This window comes from Bos javanicus, chromosome 18 (genome assembly GCF_032452875.1).
Source record: "Bos javanicus breed banteng chromosome 18, ARS-OSU_banteng_1.0, whole genome shotgun sequence".
NCBI classification, from domain to species: domain Eukaryota; kingdom Metazoa; phylum Chordata; class Mammalia; order Artiodactyla; family Bovidae; genus Bos; species Bos javanicus.
Genome location: NC_083885.1, coordinates 40914851 through 40941493, shown reverse-complemented (window position 1 = coordinate 40941493; position 26643 = coordinate 40914851). Strand labels below are relative to the sequence as shown.

Here is a 26643-nt window from a genome sequence, read left to right as displayed (position 1 = left end):
ACTTCAGTCTTCTGGGCTCCCAAGTTTGAACAAAGAAGAAACAAGCCCCACCCTGACCCTCTGAGTGCAGATGGCAGACAGGCCTGCCTAGGAGCAGCATCAGCTAGATGACCACACCCTGGCCTCACGGGGGCCACCTTCCCTCCAAAGCATCTCCGCTCCTCTCAGGAGGCAGGCCAGCAGCAGCATCAAGGCCCGGGGTCTCCTCCAGCACCACGCTGTTTAGTTCTCCCCTGGAAACACAGTCGGCCTAAAGCCGGTCAGCTGCTGGCCACATGGTGGTAACGAGCCCACGATCCTGGAGCTCCCAATTATTTCAGATTTACTCTCTTCCTGATCTTTCAATTTATCAGCAAAACATCCTCTTGGCAATGGGTATTAAGCTAAAACTTAAACGAAAAGAAATGCAAGGAAGAGTCCGTGAAAGGCATGGCGTATGAAAGGAAAATAGTCAGACCTCAGTCTTGGTCTTGACCTTTTACTGTCTTTTAACATTAAACATTTGCCCCACCTTCGAAAAGATAAATGTGGCTTTTGATGACAGCCAATGTTATCTGAGGATTAAAATAGCCCTCTTGCAGTGCTCAACATTAAAGTCTTCCGCATTTGCAAAATTGCAAACAGATGCAACTCAAGTACCTGCAAATAATCTGCCAAGACCAATTTCAAAAGGGAGATTTCAAAATATGTGGAAGTCATTAGGACATGTATTATTTTTGCAATGAATAGGCGCCAGGAGTGTCTCAAGGAGCAGATGGGTGCTACTTTGTTTATAAAAGATCAACAGAATATTCGGCTGTAAATGAAGACATATAAGCTATATGAAACAATTATGGTAAAATGGCGAACATTTCAAAGCTAATTGTAATGGTCTTTTAAGATCTGAATTCCTCATTTCTTACTGCATGCTAAAATATCATTTTAGTTTTGGGTCTTGATTGATATAATTACCAAAATGACAGAAAATTAAAGTAAATGCTGTCAGTTTTACTGTTGTAAATGTTGTCACTTTATCACTTGTTTACAGTGGCACCAATACTGATAAATGAATATTTTTCAACATGAATAAAAAATGTGACCTCCATCTCCCGGAAATCTTCAAAAAGGACAGCCCCAAACGTTAAGAACCCAAGCAGACAGAGTGAACCTCAAACTGCATTATAACAGAATTCCAAATAGCCTCTCTCTCACACGTGCCCAGCTTCAGAGAGCTCCTGTTGCTAATAAAAATCTCCACGATATCACAGAGGAAATCCAGAGCCAGCAAACATTCGCCCTCACCCGGGTCCCTCACATGTCTGTGTCACCGCCCAAGCAGGACTGAGTTAAGCCCCTGTTCTATTTTCCTGTTTTATATTGGTAATCATGTGAATTAGATAATTACTCATGGAAAATGTGATTAAACATACGTCGCTATTGCCAATACCGAATCATGAAGAAAGGGCATTTCTGCGAATTGCTTTTAACGTAAATAGCAAACTGGGCTCGTAAAAAATGTCCAATTAAGCCAATACCTAATGATAGATGGGCTGATCCTATGACTTGCAAAGATGCAAATTGGGTGCAGGAAAAATGAGGAATCGTGCAAGACATCCTGGATCTCCCTCTCCACACAAAAGACTCCTTTCCCTAGGATGCTTTCGAAATTCCACTAACTCCTGCAAAGTTGAGACTCCTTTTTCCTCTTCCCTACAATTAACTTTCTGTGGGGCCTTCAATTCGGTGTGCTGCAGGAGTACTCTCACCACATCTGTAAATTGAGGAGACATGGGAGAGAGGGAAAACTTGAGCTAACAACACAGGTCTGGACAGGGGAGGGGGGCAAAGGAGCAGCTGCCCAAGAAGGAAACAGGCGAGCAGAGGCCGCGGCCAGCTGGCCGGCCTGCAGAGGCTCTGAGCGGCCTGTGGCTTCCCCCTCTCCCTAACCCCGGTCTGCCTCCCGCCAATCACCCCTAAGCGAGCAAGGCGGCCACACGAAGGAGCATTTCCCTTCCTCCCTCTCCTGACTCACCAGCACTGCTTTTCCGTAAATCTTTAAGCCGAGTGCACATATTCTCCCGTGACAGGGTCCATGCAGACGAGGATGTGCACCCTACAATCACTGATGAAATTTGTATTGACTCCAAAATCAAAAGTAATGAGAAGAAAATTGGTTCACAGCCTGACCCGACAGTTCCAGACTGCTGTATTGAAGTTGCAGAAAGACATTTTTTTTATTGTCTCCAGATTTCAATTAACGACATCGAGCTACCCCATCCTCCCATTATTAGTTTGAACAGAAGATCAGATTTAAGAAGTTTCACTAAATTAATTATTGTAATAGTATCTTGCATTTCTGGCAAACCTTCCTGTTTTGTAAAGGGAAAAGATTCCTTTTACACACTGTGGGACCCATGGAGTCCTGCCAACTGCATGTATTCACCTCCTGTGCGTTCGCTCATATATGTGCTCCTGTGTGAAAACGTACATGTGTAGGATATACCAGCTCTGGGCAGGACCATGACATCCGAGACTATCTCTGCTGCAATCAGGTCCCAGCAAATATTTCTTGTTAGGTTTTTAGGGCCAAGCTAGAATGTCTTATTCTCACCACCCCAAGCTCTTAAGCCATATGCTCTCAACAAATTCATAACAGTAACCCCACAAACAATCATCTTGTAAGCCACAAAGTAGACTCATCTTCTTCTGAATGAAAAAAAACAAAACGAATAGATCCACAGACACTATCATTGCCCCTATCTTGTGTAAAAATGCAAATTATGCCACACGGTGCTAAATTATTCTGGGATATTTCATAATGTGAATTAATACCCACTAGAGGCTAAGCCGAGATCATCAAACTCATTTCACATAAGACAACGAATTTAACCACCCGTGACTCAATGAGTGAGAAGTTAACATGCTACCCAGCAACACTAACCACTCCAAGGTAGATTGCCTTTACATAAAATAACCCATTTTAGAGACTTTTCAGTCCGAGGCTAACTTTCTTCAATCTCACCAGATGGCAGAACATTCAACGCTCAGGCTTTCCGTTCATACAATGATGAAAATTATTTCTATGGAGATCAGGCTGCATCTAGTCACCATCTTCCGTCAAGCCCAAGTAAAATCCTATTTCACTAAAGTGAAACCACAGAAGCAAAAGCATTCCGATAGTTCGCAATCTCTGCACAGTTTGGTCACCGACTCCTTGTTAGCTAAAACAAATGTCACATTTTCAATCCACATTTGAAGGTCCACATTCCAGAGGAGGTTTGACTGATCTTTTTTTTTTTTTTTCCAAACACTAACAATCAAATTTAAGACAACGCTCCGGAAGAGAAGGAAAAAAAAAAAAAATCAAAGGCTCTCTACCCCAACGCCAAATGTATCCTTAATGCACTTGAACAATAGGCGGGCTGTATTCCTACCCTGGAGTAACACCGTCCATATGAATCCTAGGAATTTAGTATATCTGACAGTTTCTCTCAACCACCCATAACATTCTTTCCTGTCTCATTGGAGCTGGCAAAGGAGAATTCTGTAATTGAGTGGTACAGAACATGTGCCCTCCTTGCTAGAAGATGACAGATGGATTATAAAAACTTCAAAGCGGAGCAGTTGGAGCACCAGGGGAGAGATAGTGGGTATTTGAACTCTCCGTCTTTACCCAGGAGACAATGGCACTCTGACATGGAGCATATATCAAGGAATGGTGTAACTAGATAGACATAATCTTTCTTTTCACTAAGTATTTAACATTCTGTTACGAACAAGTTTCAGTCCGGCTAAAGTGCAACTCATCTTCATGCTAATCGTCATAGAGCAGTAGTGACATGGCACACACACCCCCCCCTTCAATTGTGGTTAAATCAGTCCTTTTGCAAACTGATTTTTTTTTTTAAAGAACAGGAACAGCTTCTGCCTTAGGAAGAAAAAAGGTAGAAATTAAGCATCGGGTTGGGATTAGCGTCTTTTCTGACTCACTAATCTGATGAGGCTTTCATTTGCAATGCGTGTTCTCCTTCCCTATGACTAAGGAAGGACTCTCACACATGGCTCACAGACCACATGCCACCAATCACCGGTTTTGAAGCGCAGCCGTGACTCACCTGAGCCCAGCTGAAGCTGTCATGCTACCTCTCATGTCTCCAGAAACCAAGCCTCCCCCTGCCGCCCCCGCCCAGCCAGGACACACAGCGTAGCCAATAGGGCAGGGACGTCGCAGGTTCAGAATGACACATTCAACTCGTGCTTGATCATCCAGCCCCACATTTCAGCTGTAAAGAACAAGTCAAAGCAAGGCAGAAACACAATTCACGAACAATTTTTAAAATCCAAGCTCTGTGGTGTAGCATCAGGGCAGGGGACTAGCTGCTGTCGATACAACCCCAGGGACAGATCAAGTCCCTGGGCCTGAAATACTGCCCCACACTGAAGCCCAAACTGCAAAATGATGTGCGCTGATATGATGAATTGGAAGCTCCAAAAAACCTTACATTTTCTATGTCTCTTAAAATTTTGATAGAGACATAAAATGGCTTATAGAATTCTAATTATAGCAACAGACTTCAAAAAATTGTCTCAATGTCAGAGATTAGTGAATCAAAGGCACATTCTTAAAATCAATTCTTGCTTCTGAATATTAACTGTATTTATCATTCATACTGCCCTCTGGAAACACCAGCTAGGATCCCTCTCCACATCTGACGAGGAGGGTCTCCCTGCAGTTATGAAGCTGATGAAATGAGGGCTCCCAAGGGGTGAAGATTTGCCTACAGGGCAAAAGTCCCAACTGGAAGGAGCATTGTGGCTGCTTCTTCAGTGGCTGCCGCCAACTCTTTCTAACTATTGCTTATCATCATCGTCTCAAAATACTGTCTACCTTCTTTAGAGTACTACAAAGTCAATGAAGTGAAAATTAAATTACTTTCATGAGAATCACGGCAACTTTTTAAAATAATTAGATATGCTCTAAATATTCCCATAGTTAACAATCTTTTGCTTCTACTATTTCTACTATGAAGGTACAATTTTTTAAAACGGCAAACTCTGGAAACTGCCAAGCTAATTTTTCTGAGATCTGACCAAAATCCACCTGTCTTGGTTTCCATCCTACCTCAACAACTCAGTTATATACAAACCCAAGCTCCCAATTTTCTGGGTATCTATGTTCCAACAGTTAATGCCTCCTGTAAGAGTTATCATAGGCTTCATGGTCATGCCTACTCAAAGAAAAGAGAGGCACATGTCTCTCAAGCTTATTTCATTAAGAAAACACATTTGAATATCCCAAAGTCAACTTTCATGGGCCTTAAGAATGCTATTGATGGGAAGAAAATGGAAGGGGCCAGAGCCTCTGGCCTCCTGCCACACACACTCCTGCCTCCTCCACACCCTGTAGCCCTTCTTCAGCTTCCTCTGAGGCACCTAAGGCCCAGGAAGCCTGGTGGTGTGGTGCATGGCCAAAGTCAGCCAGGACCAACAGAAATTGCAGGGATCACTCCCTAAAGTAGTTTTAAAAGAGAAAGAATTTAACAATTCTTCTTTATTTCAAGGCTAAACCATCCCTTGTGGTAGTTACTCAGTCACATCCGACTCTTTGCAACCCCATGGACTGTAGTCTGCCAGACTCCTCTATCCATGGGATTCTCCAAGCAAGAATACTAAAGTGGGTAGCCATTCCCTTCTCCAGGGCATCTTTCCAACCTAGGAGTCGAATCCAGGTCTCCTGCACAGGCAGATTCTTTACCATCTGAGCCACCAGGGAAGCCCTAACCCATCCCTTGAATAGCCAGCAAATGCTAAGGAGATGTAGAAAAGGGCCATGGGGACAGTATGTTGGACACCTGTGTGTTTCTGCCCACATGCTGCTTTCTCAACATATCATAGGAAAAGTCCATACACTAATAAACGCAAAAACCCAAACTTTTACCTAAGACCATTTGCATCCACCATAACCTATCTTGTCAAGATCTACTATGAATCATTTCATAATTATCCAGTTAATGAAGAGAAAACTTCATAAGTGATTCAAACCACATCATAAATGGTTTCTGATTGGCCTTCAGCCATGCAGATCTGGGGCCTCATATAGAATTATGCCCATCCTGGCTTCCCTGGTGGCTCAGATGGTAAAGCATCTGCCTGCAATGCAGGAGACCTGGGCTTGATCCCTGGGTCAGGAAGATCCCCTGGAGAAGGAAATGGCAACCCACCCCAGTACTCTTGCCTGAAAAATTTCATAGATGGAGGAGCCTGGTAGGCTACAGTCATAGGATCACAAAGAGTCACACACAACTGAGCAACTTCACTGATTTCTACACCCAAGTTTCCCAGAGAGGACCCTATGATCAGGAGGTCCCAGCTGCCCACTGACAAGGTGCTGCTGACTTGGGGGGACATTGAGGGGTAGACAGGCCCCAAATGTTCATCAAGAGAGGCCATTAACCAAAGCACTGGGTTACATGATGAACAGATTATGTGTGCCTTGAAGACTTCCCCAAAGTTCAGAGACAGCTAATAATAAGTTGTGTTTTCAAGTATTTGACACTTAATACCTGCCCCCCTTAAAAAAAAAAAAAAAAAAAGGCATCAAACAGTCATGGTTGCAAAACCAAAACTAACTCTGTCCTCTCATTTACTATGTACTTTAGTACCTTTTGAACAATACCAGGGAGTGTACCAAGGAGAGAAAACAGTCGTTTTGGTGTCTAGGGAATCAAGTGGCGCTACCTGGCCCGATTTCCATGCGTTACTCTCCCTCCCAGATGCCAAATCTCAAAGACGCCTCTAAGTAGAAACAGCGCTCCTCTCTTCACGCCCAGCCCTAGCAAAGCCCTGCTCTGTTCACTGGCCAAATCAATCAGCTCCACCAGCCACTTTCCCAAGACCCTTCCAGAATCGACTTCCAGCAAAGGCGGTAAGCACTCCTTAGTAAAAGATATGGAAGTACTTCAGAGACAGATGCCAGAGAGACATGCCCGAACACCCCAAAGTCACACCAGCGTCTCTCCTTGTGGCTCAGTGCCCCAGAGCTCAGCCCAGATGTGTCACGAGAATGTGACACACCTTTAAATCACCATTAACGCATATGTTCTTTGCAGATGAAACACAGACCTCAGCATCACCAAGAGGGGACAAGGACAGGGTCTTTGAAGGAAGCCTGAGCAAGAAAGCCCTTTTTAAAAGTGCATTTTCATCTCTCTTTTTTACAGTGATCTTCTGCCATGGTGGAATGTAAACACCACAGGAATAGACAGAATCGTGAATTAAGGATTTGGACGCCTTGCTTTAGAAGTAATCTTCAAAGAATGCACATCCCAAACATCAGAGTCGCACAACAAGGCTCCGAGCTGCTTGTGACTGCCTGGAAAACGCACAGGTCACACCTATTATTACCAGTTGGGTCCTGAATTGCTTTTAAAAATCAATAGAAAACATGTTCTTACATCTCGTCTACTTGGCAAGAGGGCAGATTCAGAAAGTGCTTGTCTTTGCCCAGAGAAGAAACCATTTAAAGAATGTCCCCCAAAACGTTCCCAGCAGCAGGCATAAATAAGAACTAAGTTTTCAGTTATCACTCTGCTCAGTGTTTCCCCAGGAAAAGGCACTGCAGATTGGTGGCTTTGTGAACTGCTCACCTGGCCTTCTTTCACTCCCCAAGAAGGCACAGGGCAGCTGGTGCTGTGCTCCAGGGCACCCAGCAGCTCACTCTCTGTTCCTCTGACCAAATCTAAGTAATCATAGCCATGAAATACACAGCACAGTGGAAAGAGAGGTTTTGCAGGCAGAGATGGGGAATTTCCACCAGGGTGCAGCCGCTTGCTACAAGCGCAGGTTTTGGTAAGTCACCTGGACCTCTGAGCTCCAGGCTCCTTGTTAGGAAAGTCAGACAATGAACCTACCTCACAGGACTACTGAAGATTCAGTGAGAAAAGACATGCGAGGTGACCTGTAAAGTGTGCCACAGTGGAGCAGAGTAGCATCCTTCCCCTTCCCTCTGCCCCCACTTCAAGTATTGGTATTAGTATTTATAGCTGCAATGCAACATTCATTTCCAATCATTTAGAAGCACAGTGCTAGGCACTGAATCAGTGTTTGCGGAAGAGTTAAAGGGACAGAGTATTTGAGACATACAGCTCATCTTCTTCAAAACTCAGACAAGGCTATCCTCTAAACCCAAAGGCATAACCCGTGAAATAAGTTGAACGTGTTTTTGTGAGCGCAGGACCCAGAGCATTCTTTAAGATTAAATCTGTATGAAAAGCACAAAAGTCAAATGCTGAATAGTATATTAATTATGCACGACCAAAGATCTAGGAGAGGTTAAACCCAGATTTGGCAGCAAATTGAGTTCTTTTATTTGATAGGAAATCTGTACATGGTGATGATTTGTCCTTCCTGCTTAATGTCACCAAACTTCTGGAGAGGGTGCAAAAAGAGACATAAGAAATAGACATCCATCTATTCAAGGGTCTTCCTTGTTTAAGGACAAAATCTAATAGTCATCAGAAGAAATGACTTCTCAGAACCATTGCTGGCCAAGGTCAAAAGTCAAATGCACCTGGAGCAGTATGAATAACATCTTGTCCCGCTTGCTCAATTAGGGAGTTGTGAAGAGCATTTCTAACACACATGCAGCTGGTGTTTAATACAATGAAAGCTTAGAAGTCTCTTTCCAAGCATATACACTCACTGCAACTAGACCTTTCAAGAAGATCTCCCCAATTTCACCATATAGAAATCTGAGAACTTATTAGCCATTGGTAGTTTTCTGTTTTGTTGCCATTTTTGCTTTGTTTTGTTTGAAGTTATACAGTCTTAAAATCAAGGATGAGGCTGTTGATAAATTGTGACAATTCCTTTGTCATCCTCTACTATTTTTTATCTGGTTTGAATTCAAACCAGAAAGACTCTGCCACCATGCTCCATGTGGCTCTTGTATGAATAGGCCAGGTCAGTATTGCCTACTTTTGACGTGTGGGATGCCAGAAAAAGTCTTAATTGGTTGAGGTCAAATAATGGATTTGTGGTACTTCTGTTGCCCAGAGTGGAGCTTTCTGATGCTGTCACCTGTGCCGCAAAGTGACAGGTTCTCAGGAGGGTGAGTCTCTGGAATTACTCCTGTGATTGTGGCCAGGAATACTCTCTGATTTTGCAAAATGCTGCGAAGTTAGGACAAACTGGAGAAAACCAAGTAGATGACAATAAATAAGGTTTGCCAATGTTTAACCACTTCTCCAAATTCATTTCATACACTATCACAGCAGAACTGGAAACGGCCACTGGACCAACTGGGGATCCTTGGACGTCAGTTCGGTTCAGTCGCTCAGTTGTGTACGACCCTTTGCGACCCCATGGACTGCAGCGTGCCAGGCCTCTCTGTCCATCACCAACTCCCGGCGTTTGCTCAAACTCATGTCCGTTGAGTCAGTGATGCCATCCACCCATCTCATCCTCTGTCATCCCCTTCTCCTCCTGCCTTCAATCTTTCCCAGCATCAGGGTCTTTTATAATAAGACATTTCTTTGCATCAGGTGGGCAAAGTATTGGAGCTTCAGCATCAGTCCTTCCAATGAATACTCAGGACTGATTTCCTTTAGGATTGACTGATTTGATCTCCTTGCAGTCCAAGGGACTCTCAAAAGTCTTCTCCAGCATCACAGTTCAAAAGCATCAATTCTTCGGCACTCAGCTTTCTTTACAGTCCAACCCTCACATCCACACATGACTACTGGAAAAACCATAGCTTTGACTAGACAGAACTTTGTCGGCAAAGTAATGTCTCTGCTTTTTAATATACTTTCTAGGTTGGTCACAGCTTTTCTTCCAAGGAGCAAGTGTCTTTTAATTTCATGGCTGCACCGTGGGCATCAGCACCACCTACAAAACTGGACGGTCAGGGTGGTACCCAGGAAGACAATTGTTTAACAAGTCTCCCAAGCCATTCTTTTATCTGCCTAAGTTTGAAAGCAATTCGGTAGGTACACCTTCCTCATTTTACAGATATGAAAACAGATCCAGCCAGGATAATAAATTGCCTAAGTGACTAACCAAGCAAGGGCCCGGACCCAGATTTGTACCTCCATCCAGTGTTTGAATTGTATACAAAAATCTGCCATGAGGGCACACAGTGGGTCCCCATGAACACATATTATTTGATTGCATTCAAACAATCAAACAGCTGAAACACACAGCTGAACAGGATGCTGGTGACTAGGAGGCCCCAAGGAAGAGAGACTGGAGGGCAGTCATGAGTTAAGTCCAAGCCAGAATCCAATGAAAAGCCATGTTCCACCTAGCCCTCTGCTAAATGACAGAGTCAGGGGCTGCCCTGGTGGCTCAGAGGGTCTAGAATCTGCCTGTAATGGAAGAGACCTGGGTTTGATCCGTGGGTCAGGAAGATCCCCTGGAGCAAGAGAAGGGCTACCCACTCCAGTATTCTTGCCCAGAGAATTCCATGGACAGAGGAGCCTGGTGAGCTACAGTCCATGGGGTCACAAAGAGTTGGACACAACTAACTGACACTTTGGCTTTTCACTTTCAACAACAGGTCATAACCAAGAAGCACACCACCAAGGGGTTCTTATTCTACCCGATCATGGAACCCATTCTCAATGAAACCTTCACTACCCAAAAAGTTTTGGCTTTGAGTAATAGTGGTCTCAAGCCACCCTTGTAGAGTGGGGCTCTTTAAGTAATTAGCAAACATTTTAACTCACTGAAGTGAAAAAAGAAAGACTAGATAGCAAATAGTTTTTAGTCCAAGAGACCTATAAAATCACAAACAAGTCACTGGGAAATTATTCTTAATCGTTTCAAAAGACACCTGTGTTCCTAATTCCTTATTAAGGTTTTATTATTTCCATCTCCCATTCCAAATCCCTCCCACAGGTGCCAGACACCCTGTGGGGTGAGGGTGGGGGACAGTTAGTGGCTGGCAAGTCACTGACACAGCAAGAGAAGAAAAAGAAAATTCTGTCCTCAAAGAGTTCACATCTAGTAGAGGAGAAAAGATGTGTATGTAGCTCACACAGTAAAACAAATGATAGGGGTCAACAGGAGGAATTTTATACAGAGGAAGAATTCTGTGGGGCAAACAGGTGGAAATGAAGACTCATGGGACCGTCATTCCCAGATCTACCCCATCTCCTCTTTTTCTGTGGAATTCTCGGTTGCGGTTGACTTGTTGGGAGGAGGAAGACGAGTATCTCCAACACTTTCAGAAAACAGGCTCTGCAAGTCGTACGAGTGTCACAAAACTCCCCAAGATGGCAGTCACTTGGGCAACAGGATGTGACATAGGTTTAAAGTCCTCTCTCCCCTTCTGCAATCACGCTCTGTGATTCGAGTGTCTCGTTGAAGCCAGTGGGGTGGCTCCACCTCACTCATCAGTCAGATGAGCGCCTCACCAATCAGGGAGTCAAGATGGCATCTTCTGCAGGCCCCACGGCTCCTCTGCCCAGGGTCCCCCATCAAGTGCTGCCAAAGACGAGAATGTAGAGCCACTAACAACTTTATCCGTGTTAATCAGGGCCCCACGCAGCTGCTCTCAGCAGCGACAAAGACCCCGATGAGGGCTCTCCGTGCCCCACGTACTGATGTCAAGGGAGAGGCTGTGGGGGGGAGACTGCATGGCCCACCACGAACAAGGTGGCACAGGCAGGGAGATGGCTTGAGACAGGAGGCCTCCGTAGCCACAACCCAAACCAGAAGAAACCCCCTCATCTGAGCAGTGCCCCACAAGGGGCAGAAACTTGGCAATAACACTAATATTCTATCTAGAGACAACCGCCTTTCTGAATCGCCATCATGGCGCCCTCTCAGTAACCTGGAGAAAGACGCAGCTGCAGCCCCAACTCTAAAAAGAAACAAAGGGTGCGTCAGGGGATGACACGACATTGTTCTCAAAGGTCAGGGTAAACTCCCAAACACGTTTTTTTTTTTTTTTCCTTTAGGAAAGTAGCCTTCTTTCAAAAAATATTGGTCAATTGGCCACCTTTGCAAACTACTGTTCTAGGTGCTAGAAGGAGAGTCATCAGAGAGCCTGCAGAGGCCCTGGCTTTGGGGAGTCTAGTTCTAAGTGGAGGGAGTGAGACAGAAGGTACGCTAACACTTGATGAATCCAGAAAGATAAATCTCATGAAGAAAACAAAATAGGGCAATGAGCTGAGGGGTGACCAACGTGGCGGAGAGGAAGAGGGCAGCCAGGAAAAGCCTCTTGGAAGAGGTGGCCTTTGGTAGACCTGAGGGATAAGCAGAAGCAGCCAAGTGAAGGTGTGGACAAGAGTGTTCCAGGCGGAGGAAATAGCCATGCCAAAGACCTCGAGTGTGATCAAGCCTGCCACACCCAGAGAACTGAGTTAGAGGGGGCCGGGGTCGGAGCCTAGCGAACGATGGGGAGCGAAAGGGGGGTAGCCATGATGGCTCCATTCATCAACTCAAGCTTGTCAAAGTCCTCCTCAAATGGATTTTTGCCTCCTAGCCAGCACAACAGCCTCAATTTCAGCTCCAGCCTGTTTTAAATCTTTTAATGTTCTTTATGGGCATTTCCCAAAAGGAAAGAAACACCTGTCTCTTCAAAAAACAAAAACCTCTGGGCAACCCCAAAGCCAGATGGGCACTGCCCCCTTTACAACTGCTCAGGTGGGTCCCATCTCTGCCTCTTCTCCTGGCCAGGTGCTGGTCAAGGCGTTAATTAGTCAGATGCCCCCTAGAGGGAGAAGAGTCCGGAGGACACGAACGCTTAGGGGGCAGTGAGTGAAGAGTTCTCTCTCCATGCAGCCGCCTGGAAGCCTTTGTCCACACAGAGGAAAGGTGAGGCTGTTGCGGACAGACATCTGAGTTTTGAAATTCTTCTGTAATTACGACTTTAGTTAAGAAAATGCACATGAGTTCACAGGATGATAAATATTAGCGTGCTTCTCCAAGTTCAAGCGAGTTGTCAATAAGACAATTAAAGCAGCATCAATAATATGCACCGTATGTTATTATCTGCTATTCTAAATCCCAGGCTTTTGTGATCTCAGGAAAACAAAGGAGGACAGGCAGTGGTGATACAAATACTTTTGCACAAGTGAAAGATGTAATTCTGCGTTAGTGTAACAGCAAGGACGGGGAGGGGGGTGTGTGCAGGATGAAGCGTTCTTAAATACTGTATGGAGTAAGGAAGAATGGACTAGGTGGAAAGGACCGTTACAATGGAAAATTAGCAAGCCTGTGTCTAAGGTGGATCAATCACTTATATCACGTGGCCCCAGTCAATAGGAGCCTGAATAAGTGCTAGCATTGTACTCAGAAATCAGAAATGCTGGATTCTTCTAAAGGAAGAGGAAGCTAAGTGAAACTTTGGGTGAGATTAATAAACATGAATGAGCATGCCCTTTGAGAGAGAGAGAGAGAGAGAGTGTGTGTGTGTGAGTGTGTGTGTGTGTGTGTGTGTGTGTGGTGCGGGTATTCCCTGGCAGTCCAATGGGTTGGGACTTTGCACTTTCACTGCAGGGGCCCATGGCAAAAAAAAAAAAAAAAAGAGAGAGAGACTGTGGGTGAAGAAAATAAAACAGGACAATAATACATACATACACATACATATACAAATATATACATATAGACTCAAACAGATATGCATACACATATATTCATTTATGTGAAAAACCATATAGTATTGTGCTGAATTGGAATTTGGAATGAACTATCTCTTGAATACAAATTACACGGCAAAACTTTTTCATTGTTCCCTAAGACAAAAACCTACACAATGCAATCTCTATACATCTGCAGAATCAAAAATCATTTTCCTCCAAAAATAACTTGCAAAGCATTAAATGTACTGGAATGAGAGTAGACATTAAAACTACTATTTGTTGACACTTTGTGATTTAGGATTGAAGAGAGAAGTTTTCTCCAAATTAATGAGGCAGACATAATAGGGCAGTGTCAAAATATTGATTTTATTTTATCCTACCTATTATTGCCACTCTTCTATTAAGTTGGAGAAAATATAATTTTTTCATTAGAGTTATCATTTGTTATTATTAACTTATTTGCTATTTATTATGGAAAAGAAATCTTGTGTCACTTGTCAAGATTAATATAGAACAATCACATGCAAAGTCGTGACAGAGACCAAAATAAAATACCAAATGCTTCCCAGACAATTTTTACTATACTGAAATATTTCTTAAGAGGAAAAGGAAGAACTGTTGGTTCAAATTTCATGAAATATATACAAATTTAGATTTACATTTATATACTTGGATAAACTATTATTCCAACTAAAGCTCAGAAATTAAAATGATAATATTCATGCTGATATAACTTACTTTATAATAATCAAGTTGATGAGTGGACAATATCTAACATATACTCACATATCTGAACAGATAAAATGGGGGAATACTGTTTACCAAGGTCTGTTCCTTTATTCTAAAGAATTATTTTTTATAGTACTCTTAAATGTTTTTTCTCTTAATTCATCACAGATTTTTGCTAAGGAAAGGGAAATATCTGAGCAAGTTTTCTGAAAGTGTAATAAAAGTCATGCATTTGTTTCCATAATTTTTCTTTTGAGTCATTTACATTTTAATATTTTACATCGAAGTTGTGATGATGTGAAATACGATATATATGCAGGATGATTTGGAATGTTTACAGTTATTTAATGAAATTTACTTAACCATTTAAAACCAAATGAAGAGAAAAAAAGTTCAGTATCCAAAGAGCCAGGACATACTTCATTTTCCACTAAAAAATTAAACTAAATTAAATTTAAAAGTTACTAGAGTAATCATGTAAGTAATGAATCAAAACAGCCAGGCATGTAAATGTGTACTTTCAAGTTCCATAGCATAAAGTCTTCTTTGGACTTACAGGTGATATAAACAAGTATCTGGCTTTCCTGCCAAGCTGTCCCTTTCCTGAAAGGGGAACGAGTTCATGACCCCCAGAAATTGCTGGGTGGTGAGAACCTCCTCAAAATCCCAAGACATCTTAATCAAGCACAAACTTGAGTGTCCCCATGGAGACAGAGGCCCCATGGTGGCATTGCCCATCATTCCGCCTGGCGCTCTGCACACTGCCTGACACGGGTGCACACTCAGGAACAAGAGGTGGGAAGGGAGGAAGTGTGCAGCCACTACGGCTGCGCACAGGAGAGACAGGGTGACTCTGAGATGCTGGTGCAGACTTGAGCTTCACCCTCTCTCCTCTGAGACTAAATAAACAAGTCTAACCAAACTAAGTATAGCAGAACTGTGCAGTCAGGGGGATACCCCTAGAGTTAGGATTTGGGCAGAGGGGAGCCAGGCATCACAGAAGCACTTGTGAATCTCAATAGATCCTAAAATCTGAGAGAGCTTACATGACTTTTATCTTTGCAACTAACTTTATATTCACTATGTGCCTGGCACAGAGTAGATGTTCAGTGGATATTTGTGGAATGAATGAATTACATTGGGAGAAGAAGGGATGGATGGAAGGAGGGAAGGGCCACTTGGAAGGAAAATATTGACTTTGGATGGCAGAGAAGGCCACAGCCGCCAGCAGACACCCTCCAACAGAAGTGCCCTCAACAGGCCATGCCCACAGCAGACTGAGGGAGCAGCTTCAGCTAGACAATATCTCCTCGGTGCAAAGAAAGACAACTGTAATGTCCTTTGGGGAGCAGTCCACAATCAGCTCCAACCACCCTGGCCTTCTTTCTTCTCACCACTGAGGTCCTTCCAGCCTCAGGGCTTTTGCACATGCTGTTCCCTTGCCTGGGAGTTTTCCCTACCCGTTGCTTTACTGGCTCCTTCTCACCTTTAGACCACCAAGAACAGCACTGACCAACTCGTTGAAGAGGGGCTTCCCCATAGCCCTCTGTCCTCTTCCTTCAGAATCTTCATGATCAAAGTGGGCATGACAAATATTATGTCTCTTATGACTCTCTAGAGCTGCAGGACTCATGGATGTTGGGTCCACTGCTGTGTTCTCAGCACCTACACTGTGAATATCTATAGGACAGATAAATCCAAGAGAATGAACGTAGAGCACGGCGACACTGCCCCGAGTGGTGCAAAGAAAAGAGTGCGACAGGAAAGCAGCCCTCACCGCTTGCCAAGGGCTCTGCTCCATGGCAGCCTACTCCAACTGAAGAAGAGGTCCATGAAGTTCAGAAGCCTTGACTCTCCAATGGTTCTGTTCTAGAGAATGCCATCTCCAGAGGTCCAGACCAGCTATCCAGAGCCCCAGTCCAAAGGTCACACACAGCCACAGTCACAGGCACAAGTCCATGCAGAGAAAGCCCAGCAATGCCATCTACCAGCTACATGACCTTGGGCAAGTCATACAGCATGTATATACCTCCTGTTCTCCACCAAAAGGCAGTGTTCTAAGAACTAAATTAAACAATATCTTGCACTTTAAAGCCCAAGGTCATCTATGTAATAAGCACTCAATAAATGCTAGATGTATATCTACAAGACCTGATCGTGGTTTCAAATTTCCTACAGGAAGATGGGATCTTGTTTCTTAATATAACATTGCTAGGTACTTTCCAAGGATGACTGGAATGTTGATTTTGTCATAGATTTGGTATCCCCCCCAGTGAGGAAAAGCCACCCAGAATTCCACGCTTTCCCCTGCAGGAAAAAGTAAAGGAGTTATGTTCAACTCCCCACCTCTCTCTTGGGTAACTCATCTTGAATGCAATGGCCACAAGTTCAACTCATTAATTTTATACTTCATGCACAAGCACTTGGGTCCCTTGAAATCATCAAGCGATTGTGTGTAAGTATGCAAATCAGGTGAATTTCACGTGTGCTTGTGTGTGTGTCTGTGTCTCTGTGTGTGTATTTTGGAACCTGGAACCTAAAGCATCATCTTCACTGCCTACACTTGTACTTTGGTCTTGGTATAACACCCTCAAAAGTGATTCTGCTCTCCACACCACTAATCTGCCTAGGACACAGAATACACTTAATACATATTTTTTTAAAAGATTGAATGAATGAATGAAGAAGGAATGAATGACAGTAGTGCCTCCTTGGGGCCTTTGGCTTGGATCCAGGGCAAAGATAAAGAGTAAGGTGCATAATGTTCCTACCAAGATTGCTACAACCAGGGTGTGGTATGGTGTGGTGTGGTATGGTGTGTGTGTGTGTGTGTGTGTGTGGTTTGGGAACACAGTGCGAACACTTGATAGATTGGAATGAGCATATTTGTTTAGTGAAGACTTAAACCCTACCCCCATTCCATAACCTTCCATAAACTCAGCTGACCCTTTAAAATGCATCTTCTGAAATGTATAGGAAATCAATCAGCTGATACTTATTGATTCCCAGATAAATAACTCCAAAGACCAGTCAGGGAAACAAAAGAGGAATGACAGCTCACTAGGCTTTGCAAGTGATTGATGGCTATTGTGTGGGGTAGGGTTTTCATTCCTAAAATATTTAACAAAATGTACAATACAAGTAATAATATTAGCTGGCCATTTGTAGAATAGCTGGTCTCTGGGCTCATTAAGTAATCATTTTCTCTTTTAATTCTGATGACTCAATTCGGGAGGAAAAAAATATTCCAATTCTACGGATGAGAAAACTGAGGCTTAAAGACAGAAAATGCCCTGCTCTCAAAGATCTTGGAAGGAGTGGCGCTGGGTATCGAGCCTGGTCCCATCTGACTGGTCCTGAGCTCTTTATTACTGTGTTACACTGCTGAAAAACAATAACAAAAACGCTTCTAGCTCTTCCTCATTTACAAACTCGATGTTTCCAGCTCAGTGAAATAAGCATCTTAATCATGCAATGAAAGAGGGAACACCCCTAAAAAGTAAATAATGCAAAAAACTAACTTATAGATACTGATATATCAAGCAAAACGTGTACTGTGTAACCGTTGCAAAAAATTTAATTAGCAAATAAAATGCACACAAAGAATTCCCCGGCAGTTGTTCCTTCCGGAGCAATGATACAGAAAGTAGGAAGGAACACAAAGTTTCTTTGTGTTAATCTAAGGGTTAACAGTTGGCTGATGATAGAAATTAATAAAAAGAGGGCCCCCTGCACTGCTCCCCCGTGCAGCAATGATTTAATTCACTTGCCTTCAAGATGGAGATGGGCAAACACAAATATCAGTCCATTTAAGCACAGACTGTTCTATTAGAATTGCACCTTGAATTCTGCTCAGCCCTGGTTCCTAAAGAAAAAAGTGCTTAGTCCCCAGCCTCCCCAGGTCGCCTAACCCCTTTGCCCGACCTCCACAGGAGGCCAACCTCTAGCAGTAGAGAGTCAAAGAGACAGATTTTAACTCGAAAAGTCTGTCCCAAGGAACGAAAGAGCTGGAAACCACTCCTTCTTTAGATCAATAAACAAATTATTTTATGGAAGGTGGTATTTGGAGATCACACACAAGAATTACACGAATTTTATCAGAACAATATTATCATGCAAAGGGAGAGAAAGTTTTCTGAATAGCAGACCCCAGTAGTCCCCACGATCCACAAAAGGGCCTGGTATTTGTCACCTGAGCAGCCAGGCTCCTGATTCAGGCAGAGCCAGCAGTCCCTGGAAAAACGTCTCACAACGGATCTAGCTCCTGTCAACCTTTTGAGACAGGAGGGAAATGTGAGGATCAAGTTGCTGGTATCACTGAGATAAAAGGGCAGTGTGTCAAAACGCAGCCAGTTCTTCCAGGAGGGTTTTGAAAATGTTACGTACTCCGATAATCTGCAATATATTACTTGACCTCACCAGACAGCCATTGCTAAAGAATAAACATGCCAGAAGGCACGGAACGCACATCCCCCCCAAAAGGCAAGCATATCACCACTGGTTACATCACAGAAGCATTGTCACGGGAAATGCCAATGAGATGACCAGATCCTGGGTGAGCCCCTCATTTGTCACGCACTTAGGAAGCCACTGTGTCTTCCTCGGGGTGGCAGCAGTTATTAAAGGGGAAACTGCCACCTTATGGGCTTTAATCAATACATTTTCAGATGATGCAAACGTTCGTCTCATCGTGTCTGTCCTTCTGCCTCTAAAATATGCTAGAGGAGAATTTTAAATAAGACTAAAATTCAAACGGTCCCCCACCAGACTTCAACGAAAGCTTTTTAAATATAGTTTCAGAAATTTGTGTGCAAAGGGTGAAAACAGCTGAAAAGGAGGAAATGGGTGGGGGGGCGGCGGTGGAGGCTGGGAAGAGGGGAGAATGAAACAAAACAAAAAGCACACAGAAAATAGATATTAAGTTGTCAAATCAATGAGCTCAGAAAAGAACTGCAGACAGGGTGTCTGGCATTTTGCTTAAGAAATAGTGCTTCCAGAGTCCATGAGAGTTCCTGGTGGAGCTGGGCTTCAGATGGCTCAGAGCAGCCCGAGGACTCGAGGAGACCTACTGGCAGTGGGGACCAGTGCAGAGGCCGCCCTCCACCATCGAAGAGGTTTTGGCTGCACAGATGAAATCCTTTAATGTCCGCATGTGGCAGCTTTTCCCTCTCCCACATTCCCACACTGCACTTTCCCACCTTTTGAACTCTTCTTGGCTCTCAGAGCAGGATTGCCACCCACCAGAGCTGACCCTCTTTCAGGTGGAAAATGTTTGTGAATAAAGTTTCTCAGATGCTGCAGGAATCCTGCAGAGTTTAACTGCCAGATCCAGCCATGTTTCACCAGTGAGATGCTCTCTGCTCGGTACAGATTTAAGGCTGCTGAAATAGCCACTTGGCATCAATAGATTACAACCCCCAGACTGCGAGCCCTGGCCGAGGAGGCAAAATAATTAAAGCACTTTAGCTGTAATTTTGATAAGATTTCCCACCCCCTTCAATAGACTTCATAGAAATAACAGCCTTTCTGTAACAATTTGGAAGGCTTTGCTTGACTTGACTTTAATAGATTTTAATAAAGAATTTTTTAAAAAATTTAAAGAACAACAACAAAAAAAATCGTGCCACTTTCTTCTCTAGTCAATAAGAAATAAGTATTTCCAGATATTTTGAAAGATAAAATTAAATAATCAAGCTATTCAAGAAATTAAATTCCATATATAATATCTATGTGGTCTGTGATCTGTTTGCTTCTCTATAGTTGATACAGTTTAGCTGATACAGTTTCCAAATATTTTCTCCCTCTTGAAAACAAATTTATAACAATGCATATGTTCTCCAAGTAGCAAGTTCTGGTTTACATTTTTAACTTCCATGAGAAAGGCGAGTTACTATGACAGGGAAGGAGGATTGCACTCACAGTCCTGAGTACTGAGTAGGGAGGCAGCGGTGCAGACAGGTCAGCAGTGTGACACCCAGGGCTAATGAGGCTGGCTTCGAACCCTGGCTTGTAGCTGCAACAAGTGGCCACACCTCTCAGTCTGCCCACTGGTGAAACCGAGCCGAGGGATGCCCTTCACTCTGTTGTCAAAAGGTCTCCTTAAGACTACAAATCCAAGGTGCAGAGTGCAGGGTCTGGCATAAGGCAGGCACCCAAGAGCAGCCACTGCTGGTGGCTATGTCTGGCCACCTCTGCACACCTACAGAGAGGCCCCAGACCCTGCCTTCTCAGGTGCCTAGAAACTACAGGCATTAATGTTCCCTGAGAGCCCTACCATCTAGCCCTTCCACGAACCAAAATCTCATCCAAATCTATAGGAATTATTTTGAAACCTCAGACATGCAAGTAAGAACGTCATTGTAATTAAGGCTGAGATGGGCATTTCTGTGATTAATCTCAACTTTAGAGGCTCTGTGGGTTGGCTTTCACAACCTAAATAGGGTTACTTCATCCTGCCTATGTGTACGGGTGAATGTGTGTTCGATAACAACCAATACAGGCTAAAAGATCGTGAGGGACTGAGCTGAAGGACTAGCAGAGACAGAGAGAACAGGGTGGGGCGGAGTACAAGAGACAAGCCCACCTCAGTAACCAAAGCTAAACACAGCTCAGGTGATCAAAGCCTTGATAGAAAACTTTCGGGTTAATGTCAGCTCAAGCCTACGGTGATCATTTTTCCTGTGTCAAAATGGCACTTAATTTTCTCATTGTAAAGCTACGGAGTAAGAATAGGTAGGTAGAGGAGGGGGACCCTACAAACTAATTTTCCTTCTTGCATCTCTTAATGTATCTGCATAACCTTCCTGCCACTACCACCCAGAGGCCCCACTTGGAGATCTGTGTCCCTTAAAAGGGGCTGCTGGCTCTGTGTGGATGAGCTTGGTGGGTCAATGATGGAATTCCAGGGGTTCTGTGGTGAGTGTGCCCTCAGAAAGGGCAGCTAGCCATGGGTCAAGGGAGGTGTTCTGGGCAGGAGTGGGGTTGAATGTGACAACTCCAGAGGCAGGTTGGATGGGTTCTAATCCTGGATCCTCCACTCCCCTCTCTCAATGTCTGAGGTTCCCTTCCTGAAATTTGGGACAAATATAGTACCTGCTCATAGAGAGGCTGTAAGGATTAAACAAGTCGAGTGCTTAGAACCCATGACTGCCATGTAGTGAATGCACAGAAATAAGCCACTGTCATCACCCTGCCAGCAGGACGCCCAGCCTCAATTCAGAGTCTGAGAACTGTTGCCTTATACTTCTTGGTTTGCCTGTCACAGTCAGGGAGCCCAGAAACACAGCTCTCACTGGCAGGGCCATTTTCAGGGTGTAACTAACAATAAAAACAGAGTTGAGCCCCAGACACCCTCCACCCAGGTATTCCTCTACTGTGAATTGACATTCCCCTTCCTCTCAGACCCCCAGTTCTGCCCCCATGTGGTACAGGCCCTGGTATCCCAGGGCACTGGGACACACGTGTCTCCCCACCAGGCTGTGCGCTCCTTGAGGGTCAGACTTCCCTGTGCCCCTTGAGATGCCCAGGATGGGGCCTGGCACATAAAAGCTGTGGGAAGTGAACCTGATTTCCCCCAGGGGGATGTATGCAGATGTCTGGAGACACGTTTGATTGTCACAACTGGGGAGAGCTACTGGCGTCTAGTGGGTAGAGGTCAGGAATGCTGCTCAACATCCTATAAAACACAGGACAGAGTCTACAAGTGGGTAACATCCTTAGTGTCACACTTGAGAAACCCCGGTCTAGAGAAACAATGTTCAGGCCAGCCTGGCAAGTCCCACCAAAGGCCTCACCTGGATCTGGTCTCTTAGGGCAGATAAACCTGACCTCTAGCATGCTCAGAGGCTGCGAAAAGCCAAGCGCTCAATGCCCTCTGTCGGACAACGCAATGGCACCCTACTCCAGTACTCTTGCCTGGAAAATCTCATGGACGGAGGAGCCTGGTGGGCTACAGTCCATGGGGTCGCTAAGAGTTGGACACGACTGAGCGACTTCACTTTCACTTTTCACTTTCCTGCATTGGAGAAGGAAATGGCAACCCACTCCAGTGTTCTTGCCTGGAGAATCCCAGAGATGGGGGAGCCTGGTGGGCTGCCATCTATGGGGTCGCACAGAGTCGGATACAACTAAAGCGACTTAGCAGCAGCAGCAATGCCCTCTGTAGCAGCAAAAACTCCAGTATAAGAGAACCCAAAGATCTACAATGATTTTTTTAAGTGAAAGCTGCATGGGTAACATTTTCTAACAGCCAAGAGAGTCCACTAAAACCAGCCCTGCTCTCTGCACAATGATGTAGGAAAGGGGGCCTGCATTCTTTAGGGTCCATCTTCTGATCATACATGTCCCCCTCCACTTTGTGATTCCTTCAGCTCTTTTAGCCCCAGTCCTTCCACTGTGCACAGACACTGATAAACTCACTAATCTACCCTGGGTAATACACTGTGAATAAATAGGAAATCATCTCATAACAGGTGTTTCTAGCAAGAACACCCTCTCCAGCGTGCACACACACACACACACCCCAGCATCACCACAACTGAGATCCTGGTGGGCCAACTCCCTGGCTTAGCTCGGTTTGATTGCACATAGGACTCTCTAAGTTAGCTCGGCTCTTACCCTCTATGGCATTCAATGCCACCAAGGGTGGCCTAGACAGCCCAGACCTGAGCAAGCAACCCTCTCCTTAACAAAAGGCCCCTCTCTCAACAACTCCCAAACAGGTACCACAAGACCAGGTAAAACACAATGAGCCACACCAGTCAGACCCTCCACCCCCACCTTGCCTAGGACAGCTCCTTTCCCTCCAGCGTCTCTGCTGTCCTGCAATGGCATGTCCAAGACGGGGCGGCCGGTGTGCATGACAGGCATGGTTTCACTGAGCTACTCGGCTCACAAGCCCCTACTAGCAGATGTGAGTCTCTCCCATGTCAGTGAACTTGCATCTTGCTTTTAGACTCCAAAATCCAACCTTCACAGTCTGGGAGATAGCATCAGGTCACCTGACCGCCGGCAGCCTTCCAGCCCAAATCTATCTCACCTGGAGACAGGGTGAAGCGGGGCTGAGCACTCTCATCTGCTCAGGGTCCTGGCAGAGGTTTGTGGGGGACTCCCAACCTCAGCATGGACAAAAGCTGACCTACAAAAAGCTCACTTCTGTTTTTAAACTTGCGTCAAGTCTCACTTTAAATAATGCTGAGAACAAAATGCAAGCTGATATTTCAGCTTACTTAAAAGGCTTATTAAAAACACTAAATCCAAAGACGTTAAAAAGCTATAATTGTCCTCATTCAAACTGGAAAAATAAATCTATTTGCTTTCTTCTTTTATGATCCTCTTCTTTAAAAAAAATAAGTTCATCTATATTCTCATGAGCATCATTGCTGTCTTTTTTTCCCCTTCCATTCAAGGCACTTTAAAAACACCTGTGCCATTCACAGCCAACTTTTGAGCAAAAGGCAACCACGTTTGGGAAAGGCTGTTTAACTCTGATTCCCTTATGCCAGAGATAAGTTTCTCTTGCTCAGAAAGGTGAAGTTCAGAGTTCATTTGAATGGGCTCTTGGATTTTATAGGTCTGATCTGGTGGAAATTTCTTTGGTTACCTAAGGCAGAGTAGACAACCTAATCTGTCAGCTTTTTGGGGCTCAGCAGGCAATGAATGATTCTACATCTCAGCACTGCCTTCAATACCCAATGGGCAGCTGTGGTTAGTAGGGCTGCACATCCTGGCCACCTCCCTGTCCTCTCTCATAATGGGGGTTACTGGCCTCCGGCTTGGACCAGAGCAGCGTGACTGTCTCTCCTTATTCTGCCCTATGTCTTCCGTGAAGACAGCCCCAGCCAGCAGTTAACTTGCTGAGTTGTGAGATCTCAAGCTTGCTCAGAAGTTAAGCACTCCAGGCACAGAACAAGATGGGTTTTCAGAGCAGTGGTCCAAGAGAATGCAAATTTATTGAAAGCGCTTTCTCCAGGTTTTCCATAATTACCATTTATGTCTCCAGGAACTGTTTCCCCGAACCCAGTTTAGGGTGAAAGCATTTTAGAGACTTTCTCTGCAGATGACATATGAGGTACTAACCTTTTTTCATATGCCCAGATGTTAAGTTCATTTTCATCACATTTATGCAAATTTCATTTGAACAGTAAATCAAAAGAAATCTTAAATCATTGTACACTATTTAAAAATCCACACTAAATCCGGTTTACTTGCAGTGATATTAACATAAAGTCACAGTTAAGGGACTGAAGGTAGGAAGCAGATGTCACAATCCCGTTTTCTATGCAATGGCCCCAGAGAAACCTGGGGTCCCAGCCATCCATCAGATCAAAAAAATGCCTCTGCCTGGTCACAACCCAAATCAAGTGTTACCAGCTTAAGGGTATTCTGTAGATTGAAGCCTTCTAAAAGTTTTCCAAACTTTGGGAAAACAGGGATCCCTCAATCTAGGGGCCTGTCATCCTTGTTAGTGTCTGGACTCAGGCACTAAAAAGTTCAAGTCAGGGTCCCAGTAGTGAGACTTCTGGCAGCTCACTTCTTCCTGGGGGTGGAGGGGGAGTTAATTCCTAGGGCTCTGCGGGCCTGCATTTGTCAAAGCGCTGGACGGCAGTGCTATCATTACCAAGCAAATCAGCCAGGCGGTTAATGGTGGAATCAGGAGACATTTGCACTCCGCTATCAGAATGACATCATAACTAAAGCAGCCTTCAGCCAGAAGCCTTAGGCTCTCCCCAAGCAGAGGCCGGAGGGTTGCCCGCTGCGCCCCTGCGTCTCCCCAGGCCAAAGCTGAGTCCCCTGCCCCTTCCCGTCAGGCTGGTGGGCCGAGCTGCCAGCAAATTTCCTAGCAAACAGAAACTAGGGTTACAGTCTTCTCCCAAGAAAATCTACTTTTCCCCAGGTTCTGAACATGTAAATAAATAATACACTATTGTGTTTTTAATAAAATTTGAGATATTATAAAATCACTTATCTGGACAGGCCACGGTTGATATTTTATGAATGTAGCTACATTTTGGCTATAGAATTTATGGCATTTCCAACAGAATTGTCAGTCTCTCGGTGACTCTGTCTTTAGTAAAGAAGCCCTGCACACTCTCCTTCGAGCACTAGAAATAAATGATGCTGGAGAAATTGGAGGGGGGGGAGGGAAGGAGCTAAGGGAGAAGCCCTTCTTGCTCTTGTTGTGCTTGCTTTCCTTTCTTTTTAAAGCACAGCCGATCACACACACACACACACACACACACACACACACACACACACACACAGCCAGAGACACAAACCTTAGAATAATGGGGGAGGCATTTGGCGACGAGCTGCAGACGCGGCGCGGCGCGACTAGCAGCCGGCCCGGCTCGCTCTCTGGCTCGCAGCTCTACCCTCCACCGCGGCGGGGACCGACTACCCGCCAGGACCCGAGATGCCCAACTCCACCGCGTCCCAATGATCGCCTCCCGATTCTCGCTACAGGTACACGCCTGGCCCAAACACCTCACCTGACCCGAAAACTCGGGAGCAGAGGGGGGAAAAGTTGTGCAAGCTGCTAGCCGGGAGCACCGGAGCCGGCGGCTGCAGTCCTCCAGCCAGCGAGCAGCCCTCCGCCGAGGCCCGCCCGGCAGCGCACGGCGCCAGGGCACCTCGCTCGCCTGCTTTGCGCGCTAACCTCGGGGCGCACCGAGGCCACGGCAGGGCACTTACTTGGCACTCGCTTTTGAGCGTGCAGGTCGTCGCAGTTTTCACTTGGGTTTTCAAACAAGTTTCAGGGAGGGAGAATGAGGGGAAAGGAAAAAAGAAAGAAAAAAAAAAGAAGAAAGAAAGATCCAATTATGCAAATAGGCTCCGGACTGGGAGGCGCGCGTCGAGTCTGACGCCGCTACTGTACGAGTTCTCGGAGCAGCCCCGGGCCGGGCAGATTTATGGGGGCGCGTCACGGCTACGCCAGGTCCCGCCGCCGGAGCATCTCGAAGTTAATTAAAGCGGTAATGTCCACTTTCCCGGCGACCCTCCGTGCGCGGGTTTACTGTTTCACCGTCCAACCCGACCCGGGCGGGGGCGGGGACGCTTTCCCCGCGCCTCTCTTCCTTCCCTCTTCTTGCTCCCCCTCTTTTTCCTCTTTCGTCTCTTTAAGTCGCCTGCCTTCCACTCAGTGAACAATGAACAAAGATGTGAGTGATGGGAAAAGATCGCCCCCTCCCAACCCCAGCAGTGAGCAAAGCCGGTCTCAAAGTAAAAATCCAGTTGCTAATATCAAACTGGAAAAGAAAACAGCGCGTTCCCAGTCTAACCTCCCCCCCGCCACACACACACACACATACACACACACGCACGCACGCACGCTCACCCCACCCCAAGT

The 26643-nt window shown here is 45.1% G+C and overlaps 1 protein-coding gene across 18 annotated transcripts in view; it reads right to left on the bottom strand.

Moving 5' to 3' along the window:
* Positions 1 to 26643, bottom strand: part of ZNF536 (zinc finger protein 536) — a 449324-nt gene that overhangs the window by 419370 nt on the left and 3311 nt on the right. For 2 of the 18 annotated variants that reach the window (XM_061387862.1, XM_061387869.1), the window contains exon 1: positions 25989 to 26636. The exons of 15 other annotated variants lie outside the window; for them this stretch is intronic. The gene's annotated coding sequence lies outside the window, so the exon portion shown is untranslated. Of the gene's footprint in view, positions 1 to 25988; positions 26637 to 26643 lie in introns of those variants that run through there. One more of the 18 variants, XM_061387877.1, reaches the window with a different exon arrangement.